At 36.7% G+C, this 12,995-nt stretch overlaps 1 long non-coding RNA gene across 2 annotated transcripts in view; it reads left to right on the forward strand.

Annotated features, from left to right (window-relative positions):
• Positions 1-12,387, forward strand: part of LOC137858944 (uncharacterized) — a 51,728-nt gene extending 39,341 nt beyond the window's left edge. The window contains exons 4-5 of one of the 2 annotated variants that reach the window (XR_011098085.1): positions 10,937-11,063; positions 11,471-12,387. This is a non-coding gene — a long non-coding RNA (uncharacterized lncRNA). The remainder of the gene's footprint in view (positions 1-10,936; positions 11,064-11,470) is intronic. The other variant, XR_011098084.1, reaches the window with a different exon arrangement.
• Positions 12,388-12,995: the final 608 nt, after the last annotated feature.

Below are 12,995 nucleotides of genomic sequence, written 5' to 3' on the forward strand. Positions count from 1 at the left end.
GTCACTGAAAGGTGAATTTTATGTCAGTCTGCAGTGCAGAGAAAGCTTTTTTTTTTTTTTTTTTTTTTTTTTTTTAATAAGCCTGGTACGTTAATGGTGTATATATAAATTGGAAAACCTCCTTCTGTTGCAGATAATTATTCTATTCTTCCTCAGTTTTGGCCACTGTAAACTTCAAATTTGAGTACTATCCTCTCTTTCACAGCTGGGAAAGGTTCAACCCTTCCTATCTCTAATCACCCACCCACTTGCTTTTCCCTCATTTTTGTGACCTCTCAAACATGTAGTTGTGGATTTTTAAGAGAAGAAAAAGATTTCCGTGTTGACAGCTATGACAAATGTTCATCCATTACTTTTATGCATAATTATTTCCTTAATTGTATCTAATTAATTTTAAAATCCCTTTTATATTCAAATTAAGACACTTGACTTGCAATAAAATAAGTTTCTCGGAGTTATGAAGGAATGAAATCATGTTTCTTGTTTCATATTGAACCCGAAAGGGGAAAGTGCAGAAGGGTGGATCTGAAACAAAATAAAGGTGAAGTCATAAGGAAAATACCCTTTGGTATTCAAAACTCACTCGTGTCCTAAGTCCCACTGCTTTAAAATTTATGCATAAATACCTAGATGGAGCTACTAGTAAAAGAAGCATAAATCATACTTAATAATTGAATGCTGCTCTCATGCATCTAAAATTTGGGGTCACATCTGCCTGACTTGCTACATCTGGCAGAGTGTAATAATTAGGTTCTCTCATAGAAAACGAGATTTATTAAAAAAAAGCCTTTGCATAGGTTATTATCCCTTCAAGAAATTTCAGATTCGTTTTTAATTGGTATAAATAAAAACAGCTCAATGAAGCCAGTTGAACCTTACTGGTACGTGCTTACAAAAGAATATGCCCTTCTAGTCTTAGGCCAGTTTCAACTAGAATTGAATGGCCCGCTGCTTTTTTTTTTTTTTAACTTTAACAATCCTCAATTTGCTATATTTTGTGTATACTTGTGTTGATTTCATGAAAAGGTTTCTGCAGCCTACTTTGTCATCAAATCTTTAAATACATAAAGCAGAAAGAAAATTTAAACCACATTTGTTTACATAGAAAATCATTGTACTCAAAACATCAGAATGATTTGGTTTGTCTAAAGCATTTCTGTGTAATTAAAACTGTCTCATTCTGTTCAAATACGTAAATTCTTGTCATACAGGAGGAGAGGGAGGAGAGTGTATGCTATTAACCCCTAGAGAAGAAGCTCTATTTCTTCTCTCTGGGTAAGCCAAAATGTAAGCCAAAGGGGAGGACATTAATATATCCTGTTTTGGCTTTTTGCAGGAACTTCCATTCCATCTTGGAGGGAAAAAAAAAATAAATAAATCAAATGCAGTATAGCTGGTGTTTGTCCCTTACATTTTTGCGCTCTGAGCTACTTTGTCAGGTGGCTTGATGCTATGTGTGGAAAGTGACTGCAATAGATTGAATAAGGGAAGGATTTTGCCCTCATTCATCTGTTTTTTAAAAGTGGTATCTAGGATGGAGGATGAGTGTCTACTAATGTAGGGGAGGAGGTCAAGGAAAGGCTTCTGTTTGTGTTAGTTGAATAAAGCACAGAAATACTTCTGTAGAAATCTGGTGTGCTGAATCTAGCTCTATAGTGCTAGGATCGGTCAGGGAAAGGAAAAAAAAATCCTGATAGGAACCAAATTTGCAATGTTATCTTGTGGGGAAAAAATGCCTCCTTGACCCCCAGTTTGTGTCCTTAAGAATAAAACCTGATGGAAGCTGTCAGTTTTATCTTAAGCTGCAGAGCTATAAGGATTATTTCAGCTGAGGATATTAATATCGGTCTTTGCCTTTGCACCAGAAAAGACACTTATGTAAGGAGACAGCAAGAGGTTTAAGAATTAAAATGAATTTAAACTGCAGGCTCTGTAGGGTATGGAAGTACTCTGAATTCACACAGACACTACCAAATTATCCATTGTTCTTTAACTTCTTCCAAAAAAGCAAGCAAACGGTCAAAGGCCTGACCTGACTGTAGCTGTTGGGTTAGTCTGCCACAGTTCCTGCTGGGAGGGGACAGCAGGATGGTGACAGTTGTGGCCACTCCTACGCGTCTGTGTTCCCACCCTTATTAGGAGGATTTGTCATCTTTGACACACCTCTACCACACCTGGAGTGGCTGTTCTTATCGAAGGCTCTGGGGCAGATAAAGGAAGCAGCAGGGCTATGGCACTTTTCATAGAGGTAGTCAAAAATGGAGTGTACTCAGGTGGGGGTTGGAGCAGAGCTGTAGTTTGGATCAGTTTTATTCCCTCTGCCATACTGGAACTGACTGGAGGGTTTGTGCCCTACTAGTGAGATAGCTGGATGGGTGTAATGGTCATGAAGTTTTTGTTTCTTTGCGGCAGGGATAAACCAAACATAAGGAGAGAAACCTACCTGATTCGTGTCGAAGTGCAGCAACTGTCACCTGTAAATGTCCCAAAAGTTTGGTAGAAAGAAGGGGGAAATAAATTAGATGTAGAGGGTCAGTCCTTCAAACCAGTCATATGGTCAGAATATGAACCGGCCAGGATTTTCTTTGGTTCCTGAAAACGCCTTTGGAGGACAGTGCTGAAGAGACATACTGGAAAGGAGAGCCACATGTTCCATTTTCTCTGCTTCAAACGGAAGGCAGGGGGATTTGTTACATGGGGGGAAAAAAAGTCTACAGCAAGTTTTTTTTTTTTGAAAACCTGTTTGCTATTTGTCTGTCTTCAGCAAGGTCTTTGGGAAAAGAGGCCACGCACTACATTGCTGGGAGGGACTAAATCTAAGAGACAACAAAAAGTAGCGTTTACTGAGGTCAAGTTGACTGTGTAGCAACAATAAACCAATGTATTGCCCTTTCAGATCCTTCACAACTTACTGTGTGAAAAATCAGGGCTACAACTATTGGCAGTGCAGCATAGGTAAGACTTATGGATCTGTAAAATTGTTACCTTGGGAAATGAGGGTCAGAGCCTGAAGACTGGCATCATGCCTCTACCTTAGCATTGCTCAAGGAGAAGGTAGGGTCAGCCAGGAAAGGCAAAACTGGCAACAAACTGCAGTTGGACTGTGGGGGAGATTGATGATATAAAGCAAAACCTGGGAGAACGTTTCCTCGTAGCTCTCTACTGAAGAGCTAGGCAACAACTTTTAGTTACAGGGAAGATTATGGGAGAGGCTGAAGATTGTCCTGGATAGCAGATAAACGGGAGAAATGATGGACTCATTTAAGAGTTTTCTTTTCACCTGGTATTGTACATTTTCCACTTCGGGGAGAAAAAAAAAAAAGGAAAAAAAAAAGATAGGGAACAGGAGAGATTTGGGGTGAAAATGGCTGAAAGGACTAAAGAAAAAAAAAGTGTTGGCATAGATCTCTCTAGGCAATCCAAGGTACCTGTGATAAAATACCTTTCTAATCACAGTCACAGCTGTTTGCTTCACTAGATGGAACTTTTTTAATCAATCAGAAACACCAACTTTAACAACTTTGTCAGTTAGTTATGGCTGTGGATGTTCTTTCTGATATATTTTTAGCAGCCTTAGAGATTCCTGTCTTTCCAGAACTAGGCTTTCCAAGTGAAATGAATGGTTTTTATTCAATTTTAAGGAGTTGTCCATAAGGCATTGAATATAAGACATATTTCTGTGGCCTGTTGTCCAGTAATACTATCCACATTTAAAACTTCCTAATGAAGTGTCTCACCAGGCCCTAGAAAATCTCAGTGGATAGCCTTTGATCTCCTAATGTTAGTACAGAGTATGTGTGCAGATTGAACTTCAGTGTTCACAGTTCCTTTTTTCTACCATCAAGATCTTTAAACCTCAGCCCAAGAGTCTCTAGGCAGCTAGAAATGTTGCCTTTCCAATCATCACTAGCTCAGCATTAAATATTGGCCTAAATGACTTAACCTTCCATTTTAATTACAAATCAGTCATATTCATCCTCATGGTATCTTCTACAAGGATTTAATTTAGATCTGTTGAAAAATGTATTTTATGATAATGAAATATCATCTGAACAGTAAAAATATATTTGGGGGTATGATAATGTAGAAATCATTTAATAGTTATGTAATTAGATTAAAATTATGTAAGCATTTCATGTGTAATTAGATTTTTCTTTTAAATAGATTAATTTTGTATGGAATATTAAAGCACTTGAGCTGTCACGCACTATAAGAAAATAACATGGCTAGTCACACAATGAAGCAGAGTTCTTAGTAAACATTCATTAGAATACTTTTTTAAATGATCCACTATTTAGAAAGATTTGTTGCAGGAACACTCAAAAGTCATGAACTGTAAACAAACAAATTTATTAAGCTGCTGACACCTGAGATACAGCAATTTACATTGACTGCAGATCCCAGAATAGCAGTAGAATTTTGCTTGTGCTGTGGTATCTAAATAGAATCTGAGAAAGTTGGGAAGATTATAGAAACACTCCAGTATAATAATAAGAAAATTCAACATATTATAGATAAAATAAATATCATCCTGTTTGTACGTTATAAGCAAGCGTGTCAATATGCCATTTATGGGTAAAAGATAAAATGGAGGAAAATAAGCTTCCCTCTTTAAATATTCTATTCCCACCCTTGCCACCTCCCCTCCCCCCCCCCCCCCAAAAAAAAAAAAAAAAAAAGTTGTATATATAAAAGTGGATTTTTTTTTACCAGACTAAAGTTTGTTCATAGAACCAAGTTAAACTAATAAACTCTTGGGAATTAAAAATAAATGAAGAATCATTTTGAAACATTTCTTATCTCTAATTAATCATGTAGCACTAAGAACAAAGACCAAATTTCTTCAATGTTTTCAGCTTTCCCTTTCATGCCAAACAAAGTCATTTCTGGATTCACTGGTTCAAATACCATTCAATTTATAATTGGATTTTTCTTCTCTGCTCCCCCACCCTAAATTATTTTAGTAACTTTTGCCTATCTTTGTGGAATATTCTTGGGAAAAACTTTTTTTATCAACTGTATATTAGAATTTTTGCGTTAATCAGGATTTCGTATTTCAGGCTTATAGTAGCCCGAACTCTGCCACTACTATATTTCATTTAAAAAGGAACCCTGGAACTGCTGATGGACAGTTAGATGAAAGCAATTTTTGCTTTTATGTGTGTCCAAGCAGACATATTAAGTAAGAGTCCTACTTCTGGACTTGAAACCATGAAAAAGAGGTGGTTGGTATTACAGGAATTGTACCTTTGTCAGAGCTGAATGAGTAGTGTTCCTGCCTTAGTCTTCTGTTTCCATTTGTCTGGTTGTGACATTGTTTTTCTGTCTGCCTTAAATTAATACGCATTCTACTCATTTTCAAAAGGACTGGCTGATTTTCAGGGTTTGGAAACTTTGTGACCATTCAGGCATTATATGAAAGAAAGAGTACAAATGGATTTGGGTATGTTTTATTAGTGGATCCACATGCACAGAAATAATTTCTTTAGAATGTTTCATTGCTGTATAAGTGAAGTAGAATTTAGGACCTGACTGAACAGGGTATGACTAATATTTTGTATTACATGGCCTTATTTTTAACATGTAATGTGCTGTCTGGCATACCACATCAGAGAGCTTTCTCTGCTGATGCAGAAGGCTACTACTAGCTTCTTCTAATGCAAATTTCTACTCCAGTGTCCCCTCCACTATAAAATCATGCAACAAATGAAAGCTTGATGAATAGCAGATTAAGTTTATTGGCAGTTACATTTATTTTTCTATCATTAATATTAAACCTGATGTGCTGATATATCAGCTTTTATGTATGTGACTGTAACCATATTTTCCCAGCCTGTGCACAGTGCTTGTATTCTAGGCTCACAAGCTATGTGGGAAAAGGCCCTCTGAGTGTCTGAATAACTCTTAGCACAATGGAACCTGAAGGATGATTTGTGCCTTTGGGCACTGTGGTCATCTTAGTATGGAACATCTGAAATGTGTTCTGGAATATAGAACTGAAAATTAGATGGGAAATACTTGCTATATTGTATACCTTATGATCAGTCTAATTTGCAAGTACTGAAATGGTGTTCTTTCAGAGGGACGTTAGAAAATTTTGTGGGCAAACTCACAATAGCTTTCACTCAGATTTACAATATTCTTCAGATACTTCCCTTTCATTGATTTATAAGGGCATAGGGGCCAGACTGACAAGACCATAGCGATCAGCACCACTTGTTCTTTTTGTCAAGGGGCTGCGTTGGAGCAGATTGATCACAATTTGAACAGGTAGATACTGTGATATGTATTAGACATGTGATCTACACTGTGATTATGGGTCTAGGGAAACAGTAATATTTCTTACTACGACCAGATGCCAAACTGACGGTTTTGGTAAATTAAAATCTGTACCTGGACTTCAGTTGCAGGCTTGAGGGTTGAGAAACCCTCAACCCTTGAGAAACACTCTTTGAGAGTGTTTAAGTTGAGAAACACTCTTTACAATTCGATCTTTGGACAAGAAAACCTTAGTATTTAAGTATTAATATAAGGGAAATTGTGTGGATCCGAATGATCAGATAGAGGGAGGGCAGCTGGTTTAGGTGCAACTGCCCCAAGAACAGGCAGATCTGAAAAGGAAGCAGCATCAGTAGTTTGTGAGGCTTATTGGAGACATGTTTAATAGCATAGTTTAAAAATGGAACTGAATTGAGTGTGCATACCTAAGTATATAATTCATTATGTTGCATTTCTCTTCTGCATATCTCTTGAACACTAAAGACGTCTTTGCACGCTATAAATAATTATTGATATTTCACATAAGACACACTAAACATACTTCAAGAGCTAGGTGTTATTGATTTAGCCATTACCTCTCACATTTCTTCTTTACCATTAGAAGATTTGCTGCTCACTGCATTTTGTAATAATTGCACTCTTGAATTTTAAATATTCCCAAAATCACACTGTCATAAAACAAGCAAAACCAGTATATTAGGTAGGCTTTTTTCTTTTTGTTTGTTTGTTTTAATCTCAGGTTTGTGTTTTATATTGTCCTCTCTGGATAGATAGCAAAGCGAATCATAATATATAAACACAATTGCAATGGTCATGTGTCTGTATGAAGACCCTAGCTTGATCATTGCCTTGTGCTGGGTTATTTATTGCAATACTGACCTGTGAAGTTCCCTATAAGTAGGGTAGCATCAGCTGTGATAAATGAAATCACCATCTTTCTCCCACCATATTACCACACAGTTTGAATTTCAGTGCAGTCTCTTTACCACATCAGTGAACCCATCCTGTCTGTGGTTTTACACACCACACCACTGAGTGCTCAAGAAAGCATAACTGCAGGCTCTTAATATAAACAGCATCCTCAATCACTGAAAAAATAATAAGCCTTAAGTAAGGCTTCTGAAGAAAATGGAGTGGTTCTTCCATTCTCTAGGAAATAGATACCTGTAATTTCACATGACCAAATGTAACAATATGTGTCTCTCTGCAGGTGCAAACTATATATATATGCTTGCTATGAAAATGGTGAAAAATTTATCAGACTGATACTATTTCATTCTGGTCTCTTATCCTGCCTAAACAATATAGGTTCATTCTGACCCAATTTTTATACCTATAAATTGAGAATACTAATATTACCACGATATGGTGATTATTTGGAATACAAATAAAAGACAATTGTCTGGAAACAACATATCTAGAACCGTTAATGGAGTGTATGGCTGTTGATTTGTGTTCCTTGATTGTTGGTGGCTAGGAACGGAGTGCTCAGTGTTTTGAATGATAGCTTGTGCTCTCTTATGATAAGGATGTAGAAAAGCAAAACAAAAAACAGATAAGTTCTGTATGACCTTGCATTTTTTTTCCCCCTATGCTTTACTTTCTCTGCTTTTCCAAGGGTAGTATTGGGATTTTCCCCAAATTTTAAGTGAATTTCAAGACCCTAGAAGAGTGATAAAAAATAAATAAATAAAATAAAAAAGAATAAAAAGTGCTTAAAGTATATCTTGGAGCTAATTTAGAGGATGCTTAAGGTCTGCTTCCTCTGTGTTCTTTTAAGGAATAAAACATTGATTTGATCTTGGAGCCATAAATTGTCATAAACCATGTTTTTTCACTGGTCCATATCTGTGATGTTGATAAAATACTGTGTCCTAAGAACAGCATAGGACAACAGTGAATCTGCATGGGCAAGAGAGAAATATATGTGCCACATATAACAAGAAAGAGTTGATGGGCAGACAATAGAATTCCTTCTATGCTTTTTCTTCCAGTTTGGTCTTTCATTCTTTGCTTCTGTGTTCAATTGAGGGAAATTTGTGGAACTTCTTGTTTGACGCATAAAGGAAAAAAAAACAATTGGAGATTTTTTATTTATTTTATTTGTTTTTTTTCACCAAGATAGGGTTTCAAGTGATTCAAATAAACATAAAAATGTTGATCCCATTCAGTAACAAGCTGTGTTCCCCTTTTCTTCTTATGTGCACAGTGGTGCTCTAGAGGAAGTCAGCCAATGAAAAGTGTTCAATGCTGGTTTAACTGGCTCACAGCATGACCTGCTCTGGGTGGTTGTTACCTGTAACTTGCATGGTTCCAGGCATTAACTGTCATAGCTGGCTGGGTGGAGGAAGGGTAGGAAATGTATATACAATAATTATCCAGTTTGTTAGTATCCTTTTAATTAAGAAGATTTTTTCTTTTTTAGTAATTTATTAACAAACTACTTTCAGGCCAAAAAAAACAATGTTGTTTCTGTTTCCATACTAGAAAAATGAATCTTATTTTCCCAGCTTTCTGGCTATAAATGCTAGAAATTCCTGGATGAATGTGACAGTGAATAGATTTTTAATATTAATATAGATGCATTTATCAAGCAGATGCAATTATTATTCACAAGCAATGTGAATTGGCATGTCAACGCTGAAATCAGAGGAACTGTGACAGTTGTCAGTAGCTGAAAACTTGCCTTGGAAGATATGGGCAAGAGATACTTAAGGAAGTTAATTGTTTGGCTTATTTTCTCTTTGTTGATATAGCCTCTTCTCTGAGTCCATTTACTCAAGCTGGGATCAGCAGATAATTCCTCCTGAGCAGCTAAAGATAACTTTTCCTGCTATACAGCTCATGTTAATGGGTATTATTTTAATAACCTAATGATTAATTCATTCCAGTTCTTAATCTGTTCCATATGCAACAAGTTAGTTTATTTCAGTATTAAGCAAGCATAATTGAAATTCCTGTTTCCAAATTTTAGTTATAGTTATCTCTAATCAGTATCAGTTTAAATCTTGTTGGTTTTAGAGAATATCATAGTCATGTTTTCTGTCCGGATTTGCTGTCCATTACTAAGATATTTTTGTATGCTTATAACTACATAAACAAGTACACTTGTACATTTTTGTGATTTTTTTTTTTACACACTGGAGTATAGTAAATGTCAAAATCATATGCTAGCCTATTTAATTGGATAATTATCTACATTTCCAGAACAGAATCCTTCAATCAGTCTTTCAGTTGTAAAACAGGAAACATGACGAAGGGCTAAAATATGAACCAAATTTTACAGTTAGACCCTTAACTACAACAGCATATTTTTACAAAGGGTATTATAAAGAATATACCTGGAAATCTAAACGCATCTACATAAAACTATGAGTAAGAATATATGTTTTTTCACATTTCAGGAAAAGCAGGTCATAAGAGCTTTCTCAGTGTCCCCATACCATCACAAATGCATTTTGCTGTTTTTGAGAGCAAGAAGCATGAGATAAGACAAATGTGTAATTACTTCTTGACCCACTCTTCTGGGTTATACATTTTCATGAGGTGCCACGATTCATTATTTGCATTGATATGTACAGAAGGATGGGTCTGCTTAGTTGATATTCATTTATTCAACAGTCTGTAATCTATATTTAATGGAGTACCAGACTGTGGCATAATAAACCGTTTAAAAAGATAGCTGCTGCTTACACAGGGGTTATTGCTTGCATAACCTGTACTTATTTTTCATTACAAAACTAAAAGAGCAAAGCATAATTCACACAAGAAAATGAAGTTAACATTTAATGGTTTGAAAAATGATAGTGTACCATAATGCTGTGCATTACTCTGAACACTTATAAAACAAAGCAAGGCAGCAAAAAATATAAATACAAATAAAAAGGCATTAACAGAACACTGTGAAATATGGGCACCAAAACAAACAATGCATTCCAGTTTGCCACCTGCTTAGCTGGACCACTTAAGATTGCTAATTACTCAGAAGCCAGTAGATCTGTGAGCAACTGAGCATGTACAAACACCTGGCATTAACAGTGTCACAAATACTGAAACCTGCTCTCTTGTTTTCCTCTTTCCTGACTTTTCCTCCACAGAGGTAGTCTTCATGTCACTTTGTGGACACAGAAATGCTGCATGGACTTCCCAATGTAGAACCATGGAATCTACCGACAAACCTAATGATTGTCTCTGCAAAGACACCTCACTGTAGGTCAAGTACCATATAGGCCTTGTCTGAACAGTTTTATTGAGCTGCAAAATCTTGTTTCCAAGCTGAAAACAGAATGAGAGGGGTCTGTCCTGGTAGTCAGGATCAGAGGAAAACTCCAAGACAGGTGTTAAGATAATGGTGGGAAACTGTAAAGGTTGGGGGCATTTATGAGTCTGATATCTTTGACTATGTATACAATAACATGTTTTTTTAATGTAAATATTGGACTTGTCCAGAACAGCTTAGCTGCTTTAAAAAAAAAAAATAAAAAGTGTTTGTCAACATCTATTAGCATTACCAGATTTCAAAGTGCCTCAAATTGGGAAATACAAGCTTTGTTTTAGTGGAAGCTTCACAGGGCCATGTCCTTGAGTATTCTGGAGGTTACTGAGTGGCAGCAGCAGAATTGTGTGGGTTCTGAGTGTTCATCTCCTCCCCCTTTAGGGTGATGTGGAGTCCCCAGTGCCACCTTCCACTGGAATGCCCCTCCAGGGGCCTAAAACCAAACCAACACACTGAAATCTCAGCTGAGAACCAGATCTGTGGCTGTATTTCCTGCTTGCACAAATAGGTGAGTTCACCTACAGTGACTGAAAAGGAAACTTTCCCCTTCCAGCCAGCAGAATTTTTTCCTGCAATGTGTGCTGACCTCTATTTCAGACAAACAACACATAAGCTTGTTAGATGAATGTTGAGAGGAAAAAATAATAATAAAAACACTCTCAAGGGTTTTAGGAATATAATATTGGTGGCTAAAGGATTTCAAGTGCCAATTAGGGGTCATTGTAAGGTTGCAGAAATTGGAGGAGTTTTTTTAATCCTTGTCTTTAAGAAGCTTTTTCTGCTTGTAATGCTATCATGTTGTATAATTCAGTGAGTGAACGTGATATACATAGAAAATTAATGATCATCTTGCCTTGTTGGCTTTTTAAGCTCCCATTTTACGTATATGTGTTCTGAAGAACTTTTCTATTTCAGTGCCTTTGCTTGCTTCCTTCAGGGAGTTGCATAAACACCACAGAAAGCTGACACCTGGGAATCTGTGCAGTTGCCTTAAGGGCAATTAGCTATAAAAGGTAGGGCTAAAAGCTAATTGCTCTGGTTTAGTTCTCAAAGTGCAGGTGAAGCTTGCTGAGAAATGAAAGGAAGGCTGGAGAAAGGCCAGTTAAAAAATTCTCTCTCTGGACTTGGACTAGAACTTTTCAGCACTGAAAACTCCTGCCAGTTTGACAGTAAATTTTGTGTTCTGGTGCCTGCTAGAATGAGGTACTGAATTTTTACTTTGTTGTTCAGACATTTGGGATATTTTGTGCCTTTCCTTCCCTTGTTTTGGGGTAAGGGTGGGATGGGGCGGTTTGAACCATCAAGTGATAAAATGCTCCTAGTTTGCATAGCTGCAATGTGTATCATAACTGAAAGCTGTATGGATGATGATGATGATCAGAGGATCTCAGCAGAAGGCATTTATTGTGTTATTCAATTAACTTGAAGGGGAAAAAAAAATGTCTTCCCAGCCATTTTTGCATTAGACATATGTGGTAAAAATAGATGTTTATGAAAGATTTGAGGCTGGTTCTGTTGGAGTTTGGGTGTGGGTGGAGTGCAATGGAAAAGTGTAGAACAGCTGCTATACAGTTGAATCACTGGAATAAGGAGGGGAAATTACTTTCCTGTCTCAATCTTTGAGTCCTCAAATACTTTTTGTGTCATAAGTGAAGGTATTTAAAATGTTCGGTTTGAAACAGATACACAAAATACTTGTTCCAACATCTTGAAAACATTGTTTCTACTCTCTCACGTTTGTCAGTTGACAAAAAGTTTGTTCCTCTTAATTTTAAAATGTCAAGAAATGACGTATGAATAAAGAGTGGGAGAAGGAAATCCCAAATCTTGAATTCAGAAATCTGCCTGAATAACACATTTCTACAAATAGTAGTGAAAACGCAACACATTTCTTTGGAAAGCTCCCAGTTGGTTCTATTTCCATGAAGCATTTTAGACTGAGGATGTTGAAAAAAAAACCTGCTGTTTGCTCCCTCATACTGAAGAAATAAATACATTTTGGTGTAAAATATATTACAGAAACAGAAAGGCATGTGTTGGCCACCTTCCTCCCTATCCACAGGATAGCTGCATTTTCTCCCTTGATATTTGGCCTGCAGAAGGCCAGCCAAAAAGGGCCTATTCCATGTACCTTTTTTTTCTTAACTGCTAAGAGCATTTATTGGAGCTCTTTTGCTACCATATCATTTGAGAGTGATGTGAAATTGTGCAGTCTGGAAGGGAAGGGAAGAGGCCAGAGCTCTCTTTAGCTAATCAGCTCTGATATGTTTCTTTTGCCAATCAAGATGCTGGAGAACCCAACACCTACGTTTGCAAATTTCTGTCCTTATTGTAATAAAAGATGAGATGGATTTTAATAGTGAGATTAACTAAGCATGGTTAATCATTCTTGGGGTTTGAATCCAAGGACAGCAAATGGCTTGATGGATGTCTGTGAACT

This window comes from Anas acuta, chromosome 6, assembly GCF_963932015.1.
Source record: "Anas acuta chromosome 6, bAnaAcu1.1, whole genome shotgun sequence".
Classification (NCBI taxonomy): domain Eukaryota; kingdom Metazoa; phylum Chordata; class Aves; order Anseriformes; family Anatidae; genus Anas; species Anas acuta.